General features: G+C 28.2%; 1 long non-coding RNA gene across 1 annotated transcript in view; it reads left to right on the top strand.

Moving 5' to 3' along the window:
• Positions 1–10,000, top strand: part of LOC145261078 (uncharacterized) — a 54,620-nt gene that overhangs the window by 40,480 nt on the left and 4,140 nt on the right. The gene's annotated exons all lie outside the window — the stretch shown is intronic.

The following is a 10,000-nucleotide window of genomic DNA, read 5'->3' as shown; positions in this document are numbered from 1 at the left end:
ATATTTTCCCAATATTTTCTTAATATTTTCCTAATATTTTCATAATATTTTTCTAATCTTTTCTTAATATTTTCTGAATATTTTCCTAATATTTTCCTAATATTTTCCTAATCCTTTCCTAATATTTTCTTAATATTTTCCTAATATTTTCTTAATATTTTCTTAATATTTTCTTAATATTTTCCTAATATTTTCTTAATATTTTCTTAATATTTTCCTAATATTTTCCTAATATTTTCCTAATATTTTCCCAATATTTTCTGAATATTTTCCCAATATTTTCTTAATATTTTCCCAATATTTTTTTTATATTTTCCTAATTTTTTCCTAATATTTTCCCAATATTTTCTTAATATTTTCCTAATATTTTCCCAATATTTTCCTAATATTTTCTTAATATTATTTCCTAATATTTTCTCAATGTTTTCCTAATATTTTCTTAATATTTTCCCAGTATTTTCTTAATATTTTCCTAATATTTTTCTAATATTTTCCCAATATTTTCTTATATTTTCCTTATATATTCCCAACATTTTCCCAATATTTTCCTAATATTTTTCATAATATTTTCCCAATATTTTCCTACTATTTTCATAATATTTTCCCAACATTTTCCCAATATTTTCTTAATATTTTCCCAATATTTACTTAATATTTTCCTAATATTTTCATAATATTTTTCTAATCTTTTCTTAATATTTTCTGAATATTTTCCTAATATTTTCCTAATATTTTCCTAATCCTTTCCTAATATTTTCTTAATATTTTCCTAATATTTTCTTAATATTTTCTTAATATTTTCCTAATATTTTCCTAATATTTTCTTAATATTTTCCTAATATTTTCTTAATATTTTCCTAATATTTGCCCAATATTTTCCCAATATTTTCTGAATATTTTCCCAATATTTTCTTTATATTTTTCCAATATTTTCTTAATATTTTCCTAATTTTTTCCTAATATTTTCCCAATATTTTCTTAATATTTTCTTAATATTGTCCTAATATTTTCCCAATATTTTCCTTATATTTTCTTAATATTGTCCTAATATTTTCTGAATATTTTCCCAATATTTTCTTAATATTTTCCCAATATTTTCTTAATATTTTCCTAATATTTTCCTAATATTTTTCTACTATTTTCTTAATACTTTCTTTATATTTTCCTAATATTTTCCTAATATTTTCCTTATATTTTCTTAATATTTTCTTTATATTTTCTTAATATTTTCCTACTATTTTCCTAATATTTTCCTAATATTTTCTTAATATTTTCTTTATATTTTCTTAATATTTTCTTAATATTTTCCTAATATTTTCCTAATATTTTCTTAATACTTTCTTTATATTTTCCTATTTTCATAATATTTTCCTAATATTTTCTTAATATTTTCTTTATATTTTCTTAATATTTTCCTAATATTTTACTAATATTTTCCTAATATTTTCTTTATATTTTCTTTATATTGTCATAATATTTTCCTAATATTTTCCTAATATTTTCATAATATTTTCCTAATATTTTCTTTATATTTTCCTAATATTTTCCTTATATTTTCTTTATATTTTCCTTATATTTTCCTAATATTTTCCCAATATTTTCTGAATATTTTCCTTATATTTTCTTAATATTTTCCCAATATTTTCTTAATATTTTCCTAATTTTTTCCTAATATTTTTCCAATATTTTCTTAATATTTTCCTAATATTTTCCTAATATTTTCCCAATATTTTCCTAATATTTTCTTAATATTATTTCCTAATATTTTCTCAATATTTTCCTTATATTTTCTTAATATTTTCCCAGTATTTTCTTAATATTTTCCTAATATTTTTCTAATATTTTCCCAATATTTTCTTATATTTTCCTTATATTTTCCCAACATTTTCCCAATATTTTCCTAATATTTTCCTAATATTTTCCCAATATTTTCCTAATATTTTCATAATATTTTCCCAACATTTTCCCAATATTTTCTTAATATTTTCCCAATATGTTCTTAATATTTTCCTAATATTTTCATAATATTTTTCTAATCTTTTCTTAATATTTTCTGAATATTTTCCTAATATTTTCCTAATATTTTCCTAATCCTTTCCTAATATTTTCTTAATATTTTCCTAATATTTTCTTAATATTTTCTTAATATTTTCCTAATATTTTCCTAATATTTTCTTAATATTTTCCTAATATTTTCTTAATATTTTCCTAATATTTTCCCAATATTTTCCCAATATTTTCTGAATATTTTCCCAATATTTTCTTAATATTTTCCCAATATTTTCTTAATATTTTCCTAATTCTTTCCTAATATTTTCCCAATATTTTCTTAATATTTTCTTAATATTGTCCTAATATTTTCCCAATATTTTCCTAATATTTTCTTAATAATGTCCTAATATTTTCTCAATATTTTCCTAATATTTTCTTAATATTTTCCTAATATTTTCTTAATATTTTCCTAATATTTTCCCAATATTTTCCTTATATTTTCCTTATATTTTCCCAATATTTTCCCAATATTTTCCTAATATTTTCCTAATATTTTCCCAATATTTTCCTAATATTTTCATAATATTTTCCCAGTATTTTCTTTATATTTTCCTGATATTTTCTTAATATTTTCCTAATATGTTCTTAATATTTTCTTAATATTTTCCTAATATTTTCCTAATATTTTCCTAATATTTTCCTAATATTTTCCCAATATTTTCCCAATATTTTCTGAATATTTTCCCAATATTTTCTTAATATTTTCCCAATATTTTCTTAATATTTTCCTAATTTTTTCCTAATATTTTCCTAATATTTCCCCAATATTTTCCTAATATTTTCTTAATATTTTCCAAATATTTTCCCAATATTTTCTTAATATTTTCCCAATATTTTCTTAATATTTTCCCAATATTTTCTTAATATTTTCCCAATATTTTCTTAATATTTTCCTTATATTTTCCTTATATTTTCCTAATATTTTCTTAATATTTTCTTAATATTTTCCCAGCATTTTCCTAATATTTTCTTTATATTTTCTTTATATTTTCCCAATATTTTCTTAATATTTTCCCAATAGTTTCTTAATATTTTCCTAATTTTTTCCTAATATTTTCTTAATATTTTCCCAATATTTTCCCAATATTTTCCTAATATTTTCCTAATAGTTAAGCCGTTGTCATCATTGCTACCCGACTTAGTGGCACTGTGTTTTGTTTGGGTTAAAATAGCAGTAAAGAAAATATAGGGGAAAAAGGGAGAGAACGAAGAACATAAGAAAGGGAAATAAAGAAACAAAGAAGAAGAAGAAGAAGAAGAAGAAGAAGAAGAAGAAGAAGAAGGGAAAGAAGAAGAAAAAAGACGACGAAGAAAAATAAGAAAAGAAGAACTAGGGTGAGAAGAACATGAAGAATAAAAAAAGGAAAGAAAAAGAAAAAGTAATAGAAAAAGAAGGGTCGTGGATATGACCTTAAACTATATCCAGTAGTGAGGCCCCAGCTTGCGGGCTTTGAGGAGTATGGAGCCACCCTTTAATTACCATTGCTCCCAGGTCAACTCTGACCCGGAGTGGTAGCACCTGTTAGGGTCCCAACTATGGGTTAAATAGAAACCAACTTGAAAACAACAAATATATTCAATCAAAAAATTTTTCTTCCAAATTTTTTGTATTCGGCATTAAATAACCCGAAAAGGGTTGATATGCCGTAAAACAAAAACAATCAGAAAAAGAAGAAAAAGAGAATAGCAAGAAGAAGAAAAAGAAGAAGAAGAAGAGTGAAATAGAAAGAAAGGTAATGAAAAGAAGAAGAAGGAAGAGGAGGAGGAGGAGAGGAAGAAGAAAAGGAATAGAATGAGATAAAGATAAATAAAATGAATAAAAAAAGTCGAAAGCGAATGAAAATGTTTAGAAGCCAAGAGGGAAAAGAGAAGAAGAGGAAAAAGAGGGAGAAAGTCACCTTGTCTCAGAAAAGTAAATGAGAAGAAAAGAAAACAACAAAAAAAAACATAAAAAAAAGAACACGTCAATGTAAACATCCGCCTCGCAAGATGGCGTCTCTTTCCGAGATGCGTGATTCTCGATGACTCTCGAGAGATTCCTGAACATTTGGACAAATAGAAACGCCAAAGACCGTTTCTCGCATTTCTATGCAAAACTGAAAATCCCTAAGAAAAAAAAAAAAAAAAAAAAAATAAAAACAAAAAACAAAAACAAAAGAAAAACAAATAAAACCAAACAAAATGTCGTCTCGATTCGTAAAAACGTTTAACAGCTTAAATCATGCTACCCCCCTTCCCTTTTCTTTCGTGACATCACGTTTGCACAGCTTTATTTGCGAGAAGACAAAGAAAGAAGAAATCAACTGTTTGGATGAAGTAAGCCATCACTTTGTTTCGGCGCCTCTGTTATCAAAAAGAGCAAACTCTATTTCTCGATTCGAATAAATCACAGTTACTGCACCCAAAGAACACTATGGCGTCACTTATGTTTCGGGTTCTTGGTACACCGACTTAGTCGGATTTGGACCTTAGAATTCACCCTCGTCCGTTCATCCGTTCTTCTGTTCGTTCCCCAAATTCTCAATAACTGCTCATTACATTTTTCTGAAATTTTGCATGGTGTTACAACTATCCAAGGGAGGAAATGTAATATTATCGGATGTTTGATAAATATTCTGGGGGATAAGAGGGGTCAAAATGGTAAAAAATAGCACTCTTCGGGACATAGAATTTTTTCCAACCATTAGATTTTGCTTAAAATTATCCAAAAGCAAGATTACGTGGATATACATATGGAAATGTAATATTTAACCTGAGAAAATTCTGGTTGCGCCCCCAAGGGGTCAAAATAGCCAAAAATAGCACTTTTCGGGGGGACATAGAATCTTTTCCGACCATTAGATTTTGCTGAAAATTACTCAAAAGCAATATCACATGAATATCCATTTGGAAACGTAATATTTGACACTGGGAAAATTCTGGGAGTTGAGCACCAGAGTGTTTTAGGGGTGTTAAACACACCCTTTTGAGCTGATTTTTATTTTCTCCTAAAATTCAAGGTAGCAATCGGGGGGACCATATAGTTTTTGACTTTTTTTTTTTTTTCTTTTGTAGATGGATATTGATAATTTGATCGATTGGGACTATTTGGACGACTGTTCTTATCTGGGATGGTTTCCTCAGTTCAACATAAGGATCTCCGAATTTGACAAGACGTTCTTAAAGAACATCGAAGTCTATATTGGTCGAAAACTTGTAAGAATGCCAGCCAAATATTCGAAATGACGTACTGGACAGATTAAACCAATCATGGAATCATGTTCTACGAGGCGCCTTCAATAAGTTTCCAGTCATTTTTTTTTGCATGCGCACTTTTATTGATCGTACACACGTGAAACGCTAGTTCCTTTCAAAGTAATCTCCTCCGGCTGCAATGCACTTGTTGTACCGTTCTAACAACTTCTGGAAACCCCATGAAATCCATATATATATATATATACATACATATATATATATATACATAAATGGAAACCCCATGAAATCCATATATATATATATATATATATATATATATATATATATATATATATACATAATTTTTTTTTAAAACAATAATCTACGTACACGCGTGTTTCAAGGTTACTACCTCTCACCAGCGTAGCTACACTGTTCCTAGGAATCGAACTCCAAACCATGTTTACCACAGTCCGGCGCGTTAACCGTTCCTCCACGAACTCCTTGATAACTTTACTGTTTTATTTTTATCGCTTATAAATTTAGATTAAAAAAAAAAACGATAAATACGGTTCGCCTCGAAGCTCATTTTTTTTTTATTTCCTTAATTTTTTTATTTCCATAATTTATTTGGACGTATATAGCATTTTATTTATTTTTATTATTCTTATATTACGCATGTTTCAAGGTAACTACCTCTCATCAGCATGTATACATATATATATATATGTGTGTGTGCATGTATGTGTGTACACATATGTATATTTATATATATATATATAAAAAAGAGCAGAAACGAGGAAAATCGTCTGCCTTAAACCACTAACCTAGTTCTAAAACAGATCCTTTGTTCGATAAAATGCATGCCCATTGGTTGATAGGAAGGGGCGCGGTGGATACTAGAAAGCTGATTGGCTAACTAAAATCCTCAACATATATAAAAACGAGAAACAACCACAGAATTCGCGCATAAGCCTGACGAATCCTATAGTGGATGAAACGCCGAATATTCAGTGTAGCTTAATCGCCATATATATTTTATAAATCACTAACTAGCTCTACCTACGTATTGAGTACTTTTGAAGTAAATACTTAAAGTTTACGCATAAATCTATACTTTCGTATATAAATTTATGTGAGTAAATGAAGTAGTTATATATATATATATATATATATATATATATATGTATATATATATATATACTATATTTTTCCAAGGAAATTTACATTACGTTACCTTATTTACATATTTCATTAAGGAAAATCTATTTTATAATTAGCTCAATTTTATCAATTGTTGTTAGAAATAGAATCGTTTTAATTGTTCTGCTTAGAAATATTATTTAAAGCTGATTTGTTTAATTTATTTTTTAATTTAGTTTATATTTAATTTGATTTATTTTTAATTATTATTAATCGACATCAGTTGCTTTTAAAAACGGAAATAAGCTTTATTTATATCATGAGAGTCATTTTCTATTTAAGCTTTGCGAGTTATTTTCCCGTTTGATTTTCATAGATGCAGATAGATGCGTTTTATCTATATATCTATAAAAGTTACATTGTCTGTGTGTTTCTGTCTGTGTGTATGCATTTCGCTACCAAATTACTCTGTCAATTTTCAATCTACGTCTCGAGATTTGACATAAGGGGTATTGGAACTCCTCCACGAATTTTGGGTCTAAACACTTGAAATTTTGAATGTAGGTTACTTGGACATGGATCAAACTTTTAAACTTAATGTGAGCCTAAAACAAAAAATGTTAAGGGGTCAAAATTTGGGTCAAAGTTAAAAAATATTTGACCTCTCAGTCAATTTTTGGAAATGACTACTATCTATTAGGTACGATATATTATTCAATATAGAATTGGCTCTATAATGAAAAATTAAATCTGCATAAATTAAAATGTGAAATTGTCTGTTTGTGTGTGTTTGTGTGTGTGTGTGAGTGTGTATCTGTGTGTCTGTGTGACTGTGTGTACATCTCCCTACCAAACTACTCTGTCAATTTTCAGTCTACAGACTCGAGATTTGACATAAGGAGTAATGAAATTTTGGAAAATCTTGTTAATCGGTTTTCGGCCAGAAATGTTGCTGTCAAAGGGTCAAAGTTCATCGATTCGACCTTTCAAAACTCTAATTTGGGTGTCAAGGAGTCAAAGTTTAGCGATTTGACCTTTAAAAACTCTACCAAACTCCTCCGACAATTTTGGGTCTAAACACTTGATATTTTAGATGTAGGTTACTTGGATATAGATCAAAGTTTTTAATTTCCTTTAAGCTCCAAAAAATAAATGTTAAGCGGTCAAGATTGTGGTCAAATTTTTAAAAGATTTGACCTCTGCGGTCTATACCAAATTACTCAGCCAATTTTTTGTCTGAACATTTGAAATTTTACATAAAGTGCATTTAGACATAGGGCAAGCTTTTTAATCGGTTTTTGGCCGAAAATTTGGCTGCCAAGGGGTCAAAGTTCAAATGATTTGACCTTTGTGGTCTCTAGCAAACTATTCAGCCAATTTTGGGTCTAAACACTTGAAATTTTACATAAAGGGTATTCAGACATAGGGCAAGGTTTTAATCGATTTTTGGTCAAAAATTTGACTGCTAAGGGGTCAAAGTTAAGAAGATTTGACCTTTGCGGTCTTTAGCAAACTATTCAGTCAATCTTTTGGTATAAACATTTGAAATTTTATTTAAAGGGTATTTAGACATGCAGCAAGCTTTTTAATCAGTTTTGGGGCAAAAATTTGGCTGGCAGGAGGTCAAAGCTTACAGCGTTGACCTTTGCAGACTCTACCAAATTCCTCCGCCAATTTTGAGAGTAAACACTTGAAATTTTAGATCTAGGTTACGTGGACATGAGTCAAACTGTTTAATACACACACACATACATATATATCTATAATATAAAGTTGAATGTCTGTGTGTGTATGTGTATGTGTGTATGTGTGTGTGTGCGTCTGGTCACGAATAGGCTCCTATATGGTTGACTATTTTAAAAAACTGATTACATATAGTGATAGAAGATGTATTGAGACACAGGAATGGGTATGTTTGATCTGGCAGAACGGTGATTCATTAAAATTGTGGAGTCTGCGTTCGCGCCTGGCCTCCATAGAATGGAAATAGGCACAAACTTTAATAAAAACTTTTCATATCTATCTGCGTTAGTATACTTTGCTAATTATGTTTCAGTTTGAAGAAATATGGTATAATAAAATTATGGGGGTGTTCGTTCGCACCTGACCTCCATAGAATGGAAATATGTCACAAAGTTTAACAAGTTTTTTTTTATATAGATCCACAGAATATTGTGATAAGTGTTTCAGTGTGACCAGGTATGGTATAATAAATTATGGGGTTTATCTATTTTATTTTTACTTTCATCATATTTTGCTTTGGTTTTGATACTCCCAAATTCGAAGCTATCTCTTTTCAAACCTTCCCTTTCATAACCTATCATAGTTTCATAAATCAGAGTCGATTTTCTGTAGGCTGTTTTTGAACGCAGTCAACGACGGGTACTTTTGCTAGTATACATACACACACGCACACACACACACACGTATATATATATATATATATATATATATATATATATATATATATATATATATGTATATATGCACATAAAGTTATAAACAGTATATAGGGTTGAACTGCTAGTACTCCTATAACTCTAACATGTTGTTCATTTTGGTGGCAAATGGCATCACGTTAGTGAATCTTAAATAGTATGTGACTAAACCCTCCGTCCGGCAATACGTTTCGATCTGACAACGTTAGATTTAACATAATAACATCTATAATATAAATCTCACCTGTCTGTTTAAATGTATGTATGTATGTGTGTATGTATGTGTGTGTGTATGTATGTGTGTATGTATGTGTATGTATGTATGTGTGTATGTATGTGTGTATGTATGTATTATGTATGTATTATGTATGTATGCATGTGTGTATGTACGTACGTATGTATGTATGTGTGTATTATTTATGTATGTATGTATTATGCATGTATGTATTATGTATTATGTATGTATGTATTATGTGTGTATGTATGTATTATGTATGTATATATGTATGTATGTATTATGTATGTATGTATTATGTATGTATGTATTATGTATGTATGTATTATGTATGCAAGCATGTATTATGTCTGTATGTATGTATGTATTATGTATGTATGTATTATGTATGTATGTATTATGTATGCATGCATGTATTATGTCTGTCTGTATGTATGTATTATGTATGTATTATGTATGTATGCATTATGTATGTATTATGTATGTATGCATTATGTATGTATGTATGTATGCATGTATTATGTATGCATGCATGTATTATGTCTGTCTGTCTGTCTGTCTGTCTGTATGTATATATGTGATACGCCTGTAACGTCTGTAAAGACGATGCAATTAGTATGTATGCATGGCTGCCTAAAACTTTCGACAACGCCGAGCATCCAGGCTAGTCTATTATATAAATCTCACTTGTCTGTTTAATGTATGTATGTATGTATGTATGTATGTATGTATGTATGTATGTATGTATGTATGCATGTATGTATGTATGTATGCATGTATGCATGTATGTATGTATGTGTGTATGTGTGTATGTATGTATGTACTTTCGACAGAGGCGACATATATTCATGAGATCGGTATCCTATTGAAGCTCGACCCTTTGGGCGACAAATATCGAAAAATTGGCTAAAAACATTAATTCTTTCACGCTCAACTGGGCACTTTTTACAAGGAGGGA

The sequence above is a fragment of the Euprymna scolopes genome, chromosome 37, assembly GCF_053919585.1.
Source record: "Euprymna scolopes isolate OS-2025 chromosome 37, ASM5391958v1, whole genome shotgun sequence".
NCBI classification, from domain to species: Eukaryota; Metazoa; Mollusca; class Cephalopoda; order Sepiida; family Sepiolidae; genus Euprymna; species Euprymna scolopes.
The sequence above is the reverse complement of the archived record's forward strand: the minus strand, read 5'-3'. Positions and strand labels throughout refer to the sequence as shown.